The sequence below is a fragment of the Coregonus lavaretus genome (genome assembly GCF_964263955.1).
Source record: "Coregonus lavaretus genome assembly, chromosome: 33".
NCBI lineage: Eukaryota > Metazoa > Chordata > Actinopteri > Salmoniformes > Salmonidae > Coregonus > Coregonus lavaretus.
The window spans coordinates 1,972,848-1,983,324 of NC_140020.1; positions in this window are offsets into that span (position 1 = coordinate 1,972,848).

A 10,477-nucleotide genomic window follows, 5' to 3' on the forward strand; every position below is an offset into this window, starting at 1 on the left:
GTATTTTCCATTTGAGTCAATGAGGAGCATAATCTCTGGCTTTTGTGTGTCCTCAGTGGATGTGTGGGGGTTGTCAAGAGGGCTGACAGGGGGGGCTGTTAGTAGGGGGTGGTGTCTGTTGGGTTGGTGGGTCCTGTGTTGTGTGTCCTATTGTCAAATCAAATCAAATTTTATTTGCCACATGCGCCGAAATAAACAGGTGTAGACCTTACAGTGAAATGCTTACTTACAAGCCCTTAACCAACAATGCAGTTTTAAGAAAAATAAGTGTTAAGTAAAAAATTGATAAGTAAAAAATAACAAATAGCAAATAATTAAAGAGCAGCAGTAAAATAAAATAACAGTAGGGAGGCTACATACAGGGGGTACCGGTACAGAGTCAATGTGCGGGTTCACAGGTTAGTCGAGGTAATTGAGGTAATATGTACACTACCGTTCAAAAGTTTGGGGTCACTTAGAAATGTCCTTGTTTTAGAAAGAAAAGCAATTTTTGTGACCATTAAAATAACATCAAATTGATCAGAAATACAGTGTAGACATTGTTAATGTTGTAAATGGCTATTGTAGCTGGAAACGGCTGATTTTTAATGGAATATCTACATAGGCGTACAGAGGCCCATTATCAGCAACCATCAGTCCTGTGTTCCAATGGCACGTTGTGTTTTCTAATCCAAGTTTATCATTTTAAAAGGCTAATTGATAATTAGAAAACCCTTTTGCAATTATGTTAGCACAGCTGAAAACTGTTGTGCTGATTGAAGAAGCAATACAACTGGCCTTCTTGAAACTAGTTGAGTATCTGGAGTATCAGCAATTGTGGGTTCGATTACAGGCTCAAAATGGCCTTCTGAAACTCGTCAGTCTATTCTTGTTCTGAGAAATGAAGGCTATTCCATGCGAGAAATTGACAAGAAACTGAAGATCTCATACAACGCTGGGTACTACTCCCTTCACAGAACAGCGCAAACTGGCTCTAACCAGAATAGAAAGAGGAGTGGGAGGCCCCGGTGCACAACTGAGCAAGACGACAAATACATTAGTGTCTAGTTTGAGAAACAGACGCCTCTCGAGGAGTTGGACCTTCGGAACGCCTACTATCTGGTTCGGATACAGGAAGGAGACGAATGGAAGACAGACTTTAACACGGCTAGCTGTCACTAAGAGTACCTTGTGATGCCATTCGGACTGACCAACGCTCCCGCAGTGTTCCAGGCTCTGGTCAACGATGTGCTCTGTGACAAGCTTTTTGTGAAAGCAGAGAAATGTGAATTCCATCGCTCCACCATCTCCTTCCTAGGATACGTCATCGCTGCAGGAAATATTCCGATGGATTCTGACAAGGTGAGAGTGGTGGTGGATTGGCCTCAACCCACATTCAGAGTGCAGCTGCAACGTTTCCTGGGGTTTGCTAATTTCTACAGCCGCTTCATCAGGGGTTACAGCACCCTGGCTTCCCCCATCTCAGCACTCACCTCTTCCAAGGTTCCGTTCACGTGGTCGCCAGCAGCTGACCGGGCGTTCTCGGACCTCAAGCATCGATTCACTACAGCTCCCATCTTAATCCATCCGGACCCGTACCGTCAGTTCGTGGTGGAGGTCGACATGTGGGCCGTCCTGCCCCAGCGTTCTGCCCGGGACCAAAAGCTGCATCCCTGCGCTTTCCTTTCCCATCGTCTTAACCCCACTGAGAGGAACTGTGACGTGGGAAATCGAGAACTACTCGCGGTCAAGATGGCGTTGGAGGAGCGGAGGCACTGGTTAGAGGGGGCGGAAAATCCATTCTTAGTGTGGACTGACCATAAGAATATGGAATATCTCCACAACGCTAAGCGCCTCAACTCAAAGCAGGCTCGATGGGCTCTGTTATTCACTAGCTTTAACTTGACTCTCTCCTACTGCCCTAGGTCCAAGAATGTGAAGCCTGACACACATTCACGCCTGTATAGCTGTCTGACCCCGAGACCATCCTCCCTACCTCCTGTCTAGTGGCTGCACTCATCTGGGGTATACAACTGGATCCTGGACTTCCTGACGGGCCGCCCCCAGGTGGTAAGGGTAGGTAACAACACATCTGCCACGCTGATCCTCAACACGGGGGGCCCCTCAGGGGTGCGTGCTCAGTCCCCTCCTGTACTCCCTGTTCACCCATGACTGCATGGACAGGCACGACTCCAACACCATCATTAAGTTTGCCGACGACACAACAGTGGTAGGCATGATCACCGACAAAGATGAGACAGCCTATAGGGAGGAGGTTAGAGACCTGGCCGTGTGGTGCCAGGATGACAACCTCTCCCTCAACGTGATCAAGACAAAGGAGATGATTGTGGACTACAGGGAAGAAAAGACGACTGAGCACTCCCCCATTCTCATCGACGGGGCTGTAGTGGAACAGGTTGAGAGCTTCAAGTTCCTTGGTGTCCACATCACCAACAAACTATCATGGAGACTGAAAAGATTTGGCATTGGGTCCTCAGATCCTCAAAAAGTTATACAGCTGCACCATCGAGAGCATCCTGACTGGTTGCATCACTGCCTGGTATGGCAACTGCTCGGCCTCCGACCGCAAGGCACTACAGAGGGTAGTGCGTATGGCCCAGTACATCACTGGGGCCAAGCATCCTGCCATCCAGGACCTCTATACCAGGCGGTGTCAGAGGAAGGCCCTACAAATGGTCAAAGACTCCAGCCACCCTAGTCATAGACTGTTCTCTCTGCTACCGCACGGCAAGCGGTACTGGAGCGCCAAGTCTAGGTCCAAAAGGCTTCTCAACAGCTTCTACCCCCAAGCCATAAGACTCCTGAACAGCTAATCATGGCTACCCGGACTATTTGCATTGTCCCCCCCCCCCTCCCACCCCTCTTTTACGCTGCTGCTACTCTCTGTTTATTATCTATGCATAGTCACTTTAACTCTACCCATATGTACATATTACCTCAATTACCTCGACTAACCTGTGCCTCCACACATTGACTCTGTACTGGTACCCCCTGTATATAGTCTCCCTACTGTTATTTTATTTTACTGCTGCTCTTTAATTCTTTGTTATTTTTATTTTTTACTTATCTATTTCTTACTTAACACGTATTTTTCTTAAAACTGCATTGTTGGTTAAGGGCTTGTAAGTAAGCATTTCACTGTAAGGTCTACACCTGTTGTTTTCGGCGCATGTGGCAAATAAAATAACATTTGGATTTGATTTGATTTGAAAGCCTGGTCCGTAAGGCGCAGCGTTCCCCAGGGGGGGGCCCGGCTAACCGGATGTTTGACCAGGACTCTGCCTGTTCCCCGGTCCTGGAATGGGCAAATTCCTCTAGACTCACCTGCCATCCTGGCTCCCTTTAGACCCTGGCTTTCATCCGACAATGTTTTTGTTATGGGTTTGTAATCATTAAGGACTGGGGAGTTTTTCCGGATAAAAAAGAAACGGAATAGACCTAAGCACAGGCAACATCCTAGAGGAAAACCTGGTTCAGTCTACTTTCCACCGGACACTGGGAGATTAATTCACCTTCAGCAGGACAATAACCTTAAAAAACAAGGCCAAATTACCAAGAAGACAGTGAATGTTCCTGAGTGGCCGAGTTACAGTTTTGACTTAAATCTATTTGAAAACCTATGGCAAGACCTGAAAATGGTTGTCTAGCAATGATCAACAACCAATTTGACAGAGCTTGAATATAATTTTGAAAATAATAATGGGCAAATGTTGCACAATCAAGGTGTGGAAAGCTCTTAGAGACTTACCCAGAAAGACTCACAGCTGTAATCACCATGGTTCCTGATGTCTCTGCATTTGTCGCCACCTGCACTGTGTGAGTGGCGCAGTGGTCTAAGGCACTGCATCGCAGTGCTAACTGTGCCACTAGAGATCCTGGTTCGAATCCAGGCTCTGTCGCAGCCGGCCGCGACCGGGAGACTCATGGGCGGCGCACAATTGGCCCAGCGTCGTCCAGGGTAGGGGAGGGAATGGCCGGCAGGGATGTAGCTCAGTTGATAGAGCGTGGCATTTGCAACGCCAGGGTTGTGGGTTCATTTCCCACGGGGGGCCAGTATAAAAAAAATATGTATTCACTAACTGTAAGTCGCTCTGGATAAGAGCGTCTGCTAAATGACTAAAATGTAAAATGTAAATGTGTGCACAGAATAAGACTCCTCTGCAAGCTCCGGCTGGCTTGCTTCAACCACTTCCTGTTCCTCACCGCCCCTGATCACATATGTCCCTGGACTTCGTCACTGGTCTCCCTCCGCCAGATGGCAACACCACTATCCTTACGGTGGTGGATAGGTTTTCCAAAGCCGACCATTTTAGTCCCCTTCCCAAGTTACCCTGAGCCCAGCTCATGGTGCAGCACGTCTTCCGGATCCATAGACTTACGGTCGACATGGTCTCTGATCGTGGTCCTTAGTTCTCGTCCCGGTTCTGGAAGGCGTTCTGCACCCTCATTGGGTTGTCGGCCAGCCTGTCCTCCGGTTTTTATTCCCAGTCTAATGGCCAGTCGGAGCAAGCCAATCAGGACCTGAAGACGGCTCTTCGTTGCCTTGTCTCCGCCAACCCCATCACCTGGAGCCAGCAACTCCCTGCTCGGCCACTGGTCTCTCACGAGTGTTCCTTGGGATATCAGCCCCCACTCTTCCCTGAGCAAGAGGAAGAAGTCAGCATACCCTCTGCCCAGATGTTCGTCCACCGCTGTCGCTGTACCTGGAAGAGAGCCCGGTCCGCTCTTCTCAAGACCACCTCCAGGTATCAGCGACAGGCGGACCCCTGCTCCCCGCTATTGTCTCTGGCAGAGGGTATGGCTCTCCCCTCCGGGTGGAGTCCCATAAAATTTCCCCCCGTTTTATCGGCCCTTTCCCCATCTCTAAAATACTTAGCCCCTCTGCTGTTCATCATATGTTGCCCCACACCCTCCATACACATCCCACTTTTGCAAAATGTATTACAAATAAAAAACAGAAATACCTTATTTACATGAGTATTCAGACCCTTTGCTATGAGACTTGAAATTGAGCTCAGGTGCATCCTGTTTCCATTGATCATCCTTGAGATGTTTCTAAAACTTGATTGGAGTCCACCTGTGGTAAATTCAATTGATTGGACATGATTTGGAAAGGTACACACCTATATACAGTGAGGGAAAAAAGTATTTGATCCCCTGCTGATTTTGTACGTTTGCCCACTGACAAAGACATGATCAGTATATAATTTTAATGGTAGGTTTATTTGAACAGTGAGAGACAGAATAACAACAACAAAATCCAGAAAAACGCATGTCAAAAATGTTATAAATTGATTTGCATTTTAATGAGGGAAATAAGTATTTGACCCCTCTGCAAAACATGACTTAGTACTTGGTGGCAAAACCCTTGTTGGCAATCACAGAGGTCAGACGTTTCTTGTAGTTGGCCACCAGGTTTGCACACATCTCAGGAGGGATTATGACCCACTCCTCTTTGCAGATCTTCTCCAAGTCATTAAGGTTTCGAGGCTGACGTTTGGCAACTCGAACATTCAGCTCCCTCCACAGATTTTCTATGAGATTAAGGTCTGGAGACTGGCTAGGCCACTCCAGGACCTTAATGTGCTTCTTCTTGAGCCACTCCTTTATTGCCTTGGCTGTGTGTTTTGGGTCATTGTCATGCTGGAATACCCATCCAGGACCCATTTTCAATGCCCTGGCTGAGGGAAGGAGGTTCTCACCCAAGATTTGACGGTACATGGCCCCGTCCCTCGTCCCTTTGATGCGGTGAAGTTGTCCTGTCCCCTTAGCAGAAAAACACCCCCAAAGCATAATGTTTCCACCTCCATGTTTGACGGTGGGGATGGTGTTCTTGGGGTCATAGGCAGCATTCCTCCTCCTCCAAACACGCGAGTTGAGTTGCTGCCAAAGAGCTCGATTTTGGTCTCATCTGACCACAACACTTTCACCCAGTTCTCCTCTGAATCATTCAGATGTTCATTGGCAAACTTCAGACGGGCCTGTATATGTGCTTTCTTGAGCAGGGGGACCTTGCGGGCACTGCAGGATTTCAGTCCTTCACGGCATAGTGTGTTACCAATTGTTTTCTTGGTGACTATGGTCCCAGCTGCCTTGAGATCATTGACAAGATCCTCCCGTGTTGTTCTGGGCTGATTCCTCACCGTTCTCATGATCATTGCAACTCCACGAGGTGAGATCTTGCATGGAGCCCCAGGCCGAGGGAGATTGACAGTTCTTTTATGTTTCTTCCATTTGCGAATAATCGCACCAACTGTTGTCACCTTCTCACCAAGCTGCTTGGCGATGGTCTTGTAGCCCATTCCAGCCTTGTGTAGGTCTACAATCTTGTCCCTGACATCCTTGGAGAGCTCTGTGGTCTTGGCCATGGTGGAGAGTTTGGAATCTGATTGATTGATTGCTTCTGTGGACAGGTGTCTTTTATACAGGTAACAAGCTGAGATTAGGAGCACTCCCTTTAAGAGTGTGCTCCTAATCTCAGCTCGTTACCTGTATAAAAGATACCTGGGAGCCAGAAATCTTTCTGATTGAGAGGGGGTCAAATACTTATTTCCCTCATTAAAATGCAAATCAATTTATAAAATGTGTTTTTTCTGGATTTTTTTGTTGTTATTCTGTCTCTCACTGTTCAAATAAACCTACCATAAAAATTATAGTCTGATCATTTCTTTGTCAGTGGGCAAACATACAAAATCAGCAGGGGATCAAATACTTTTTCCCTCACTGTAAGGTCCCACAGTTGACAGTGCATGTCAGAGCAAAAACCAAGCCGAGAGTCAGGATTGTGTTGAGGCACAGATCTGGGGAAGGGTACCAAAACATTTCTGCAGCATTGAAAGTCCCCAAGAACACAGTGTCCTCAATAATTCTTAAATGGAAGAAGTTTGGAACCACCAACACTCTTCCCAGAGCTGGCCGCCCTGCCAAACTGAGCAATCGGGGGAGAAGGGCCTTGGTCAGGGAGGTGACCAAGAACCCGATGGTCACTCTGACAGAGCTCCAGAGTTCCTCTGTGGCGATGGGAGACCCTTCCAGAAGGACAACCACCTCTGCAGCACTCCACCAATCAGGCCTTAATGCTAGAGTGGACAGAAAGAAGACACTCCTCAGTAAAAGGCACATGACAGCCCGCTTGGAGTTTGCCAAAAGGCACCTAAAGACTCTCAGACCATGAGAAACAACATTCCCTGGTCTGATGAAAACAAGATTGAACTCTTTGGCCTGAATGCCAAGCTTCACGTCTGGAGGAAACCTGGCACCATCCCTCCGGTGAAGCATGGTGGTGGCAGCATTCATACTGTGGGGATGTTTTTCAGCAGCAGGGACTGGGAAACTAGTCAGGATCGAGGGAAAGATGAACGGAACAAAGTACAGAGAGATCCTTGATGAAAACCTGCTCCAGAGTGCTCAGGCCCTCAGAATGTGGCGAAGGTTCACTTTACAACAGGACAACGACCATAAGCACACAGCCAAGACAAACGCAGGAGTGGCTTCGGGACAAGTCTCTGAATGTCCTTGAGTGGCCCAGCCAGAGCCCGGACTTAAACCCAATCGAACATCTCTGGAGAGACCTAGAAAATAGCTATGCAGCAACGCTCCCCATCCATCCTGACAGAGCTTGAGAGGATCTGCAGAGAAGAATGGGAGAAACTCCCCAAATACAGGCGTGCCAAGCTTGTACCGTCATACCCAATAAGACTCGAGTCTGTAATCACTGCCAAAGGTGCTTCAACAAAGTACTGAGTAAAGGGTCTGAATACTTATGTAAATGATATTTCCGTTTTTTATTTGCAATACATTTGCAAACATTTCTAAAAACCTGTTTTTGCTTTGTCATTATGGGGTATTGTGTGTAGATTGAAAAATAACAATTTAATCAATTTTAGAATAAGGCTGTAATGTAACAAAATGTGGAAAAAGTCAAGGGGTCTGAATACTTTCCGAATGCACTGTATATATGAAACAATACTAATATCTATGGAATAATGAGCTCAAAGGTAGGTATTTAAATAATTGAATGGAAGCGACACAGACAGAACCCTACAGGCCATAGTGACTGAACAGGACGAGATTATACCTGCATCCCAAATGGCACTATGGTCCCTGGTCAAAGGTAGTGCACTAAGTATATAGGGAATAGGGTGCCATTTGGGGTGCATCCTACACAATAAACCATATCTGGCCTCCGGGGCTTGTTTCAGCTGCCTAGCAGAGACCTCAAGGCTTCCTTGTCATTTGATTCTACACATCCAGCAGGACAATTTACTGTTATCAGCTGGGCTACACGTTAAAACCTTCCCCCATAAAACACAATTTTCACAGTTTTTATGGCATTTTTTTTATGTGGGGTGTATTGGAGACATATGGCCAGAGAGGCAGATAAGAGGCGTGATATTTGCCATCAGAGACCATAATGACCATTATACATCATACCTAGCTATAAAGACTACAAGCCTTCAGGACACTAGATCGTTGTCCACCTAGAAATGGTCAACAACGCCATAATGTTGAGAGGGGGTGGGGGTGGGGGGGCATATTGTAGACTCATAGCAAACACACACACATAACGACCTGACATTAAAAACGTTGCTACACAAGAGATGGAAAGTTTATCTATATTCGCATTAAAAGCCAACTCATAACAAATTATGTTCTACACATTTCCTATCAGGCAAGGCATAATTCTCTTCTCAGAAGAATGTAGCAATACATAAAAAAAAAAAAACAATACTTGGATGACACTTAGTAGCATAAATAAATATCATATCAGAGTTGAGAAAACAGACACACAGAAACAGATTGACATCTGATCCAGAGCATTGTGTCTCTGTGGTCCCATTATCCACCAGACAGGTGTGTCAATATGTCTAGACAAGGTCTGCCGCCCCCCCCCCCCCCTTGTCAACAATAGTACACAAATACACAATACTGTAGCTCTAAGCCCACCATTAGCAGCACTCTCTGCAACATACATACAGCTACCGTCCGAAAAGAAGAGAATATATTGAACACAAACAGTAAGGGGTCAAATTAAAGTTTCAAATGGAGTAGAATAGCAGCCAATGTTGTTGGTGAATTATCCCTCATAGCAAAAGACCCGAAGGACAATTCATCAAAACCTATCGATTTAAAAAAAAAACTCAGATTCAAGAGTTGAAAACCATTACTTTCATTTATGGATTATTAATAAGGAAATCCCTTTAGCCTACTGCTGAGAGTCTATGAGGGGCTCTGAAAAGCTTGTCTGGTTTCTGTTAGAGGTTAACTATTGAAAACCCCACAGTCAGCTAGTCATTTCCACACAGAACATTTGACTCTTAAACCACGTTTTACTCTTTAAACCAGTTAGAAAAACGACTGTTAGAGAATAATAGACTGTTATGAAAGTCAAATCAGGAACAACAGCAGATTTATTTCTTTCTCCTTTTTGGATATAATAGGAAACTGAGAGATGATTGGCTTTTTTCTCTGGGTTTCTATAGCTGTCTAGGCAGAGGAGGGTTGTGGTGTTTAAAAAAAAACGAATGTGTTCTGTGATAATTGTATAGAGAGGAAGAGAGAGACCTGGGGCAAAGGCTTACAATAAGCTATACACAGTATGGCAAACCTCTGGGGAGATTTGTCAAAGGATTGAAAGATGCATTGCACCTGTGTGTGTGTGTTTGTGTGTTTGTGTTTGTGTGTTTGTGTGTGTGTGTGTGTGTGTGTGTGTGTGTGCGCGCGCGCGCGTGTGTGTTCGCGTGCGTGTGCCACAGAGCTTTAGTTGGAATAATTATTCATCAAAATACAAAATAAGCCTATAACGCAATTAACGTTTAGATAGCGCCTATCCTTTCTTAAACCATCATAACCAACGGCGCCAACTGGAATGTAAATGAACAGGTTTAGCCCCAACGGTGAACAGACCATGGAAACGTCGCGTGCCAGTCAATGTATCTCCATTTCCTGGGGAAAGCCACGAGCGCATCGAGCGAGGCTGTGATCAGATAACCCCGGCCAATCAGAGTTACAAACACCCTTCGGATATTGGCAAAACATCAACTAAAATTAATAGTTATTCATTAATAGGACAAGTGTTCAAAAACAGCCTCTAGACTAAATACACTTCGCAGCATCCTCCGTGTGCACAAACACACATGAGGCATTAATTATATAGTTTGTCTTGATTATTTCCAATAATATTGAATTGGAAGAATTTCCAAGAATATGGAATTGGAAAATAATAACAGAAGTTTTGACACTTGCTAGAACTTATCGGCTATCGCTTCTTGCAAATGATAAAATAGGCTATTTCAATAACTGTGAGAATAATGTTTTATGTGTAATATATTGTAAACAATTACTTAGCCTACATTTTGGGATGTGTGTTAAGTGTAATGGGACACTTTGGATGCATTTATCTTAATGTTTTCGGCGTCACCCCTTGAAAATTGTTGATTTGGCCATCCTTAATGCCCGTGGTCACAATCCACTTATT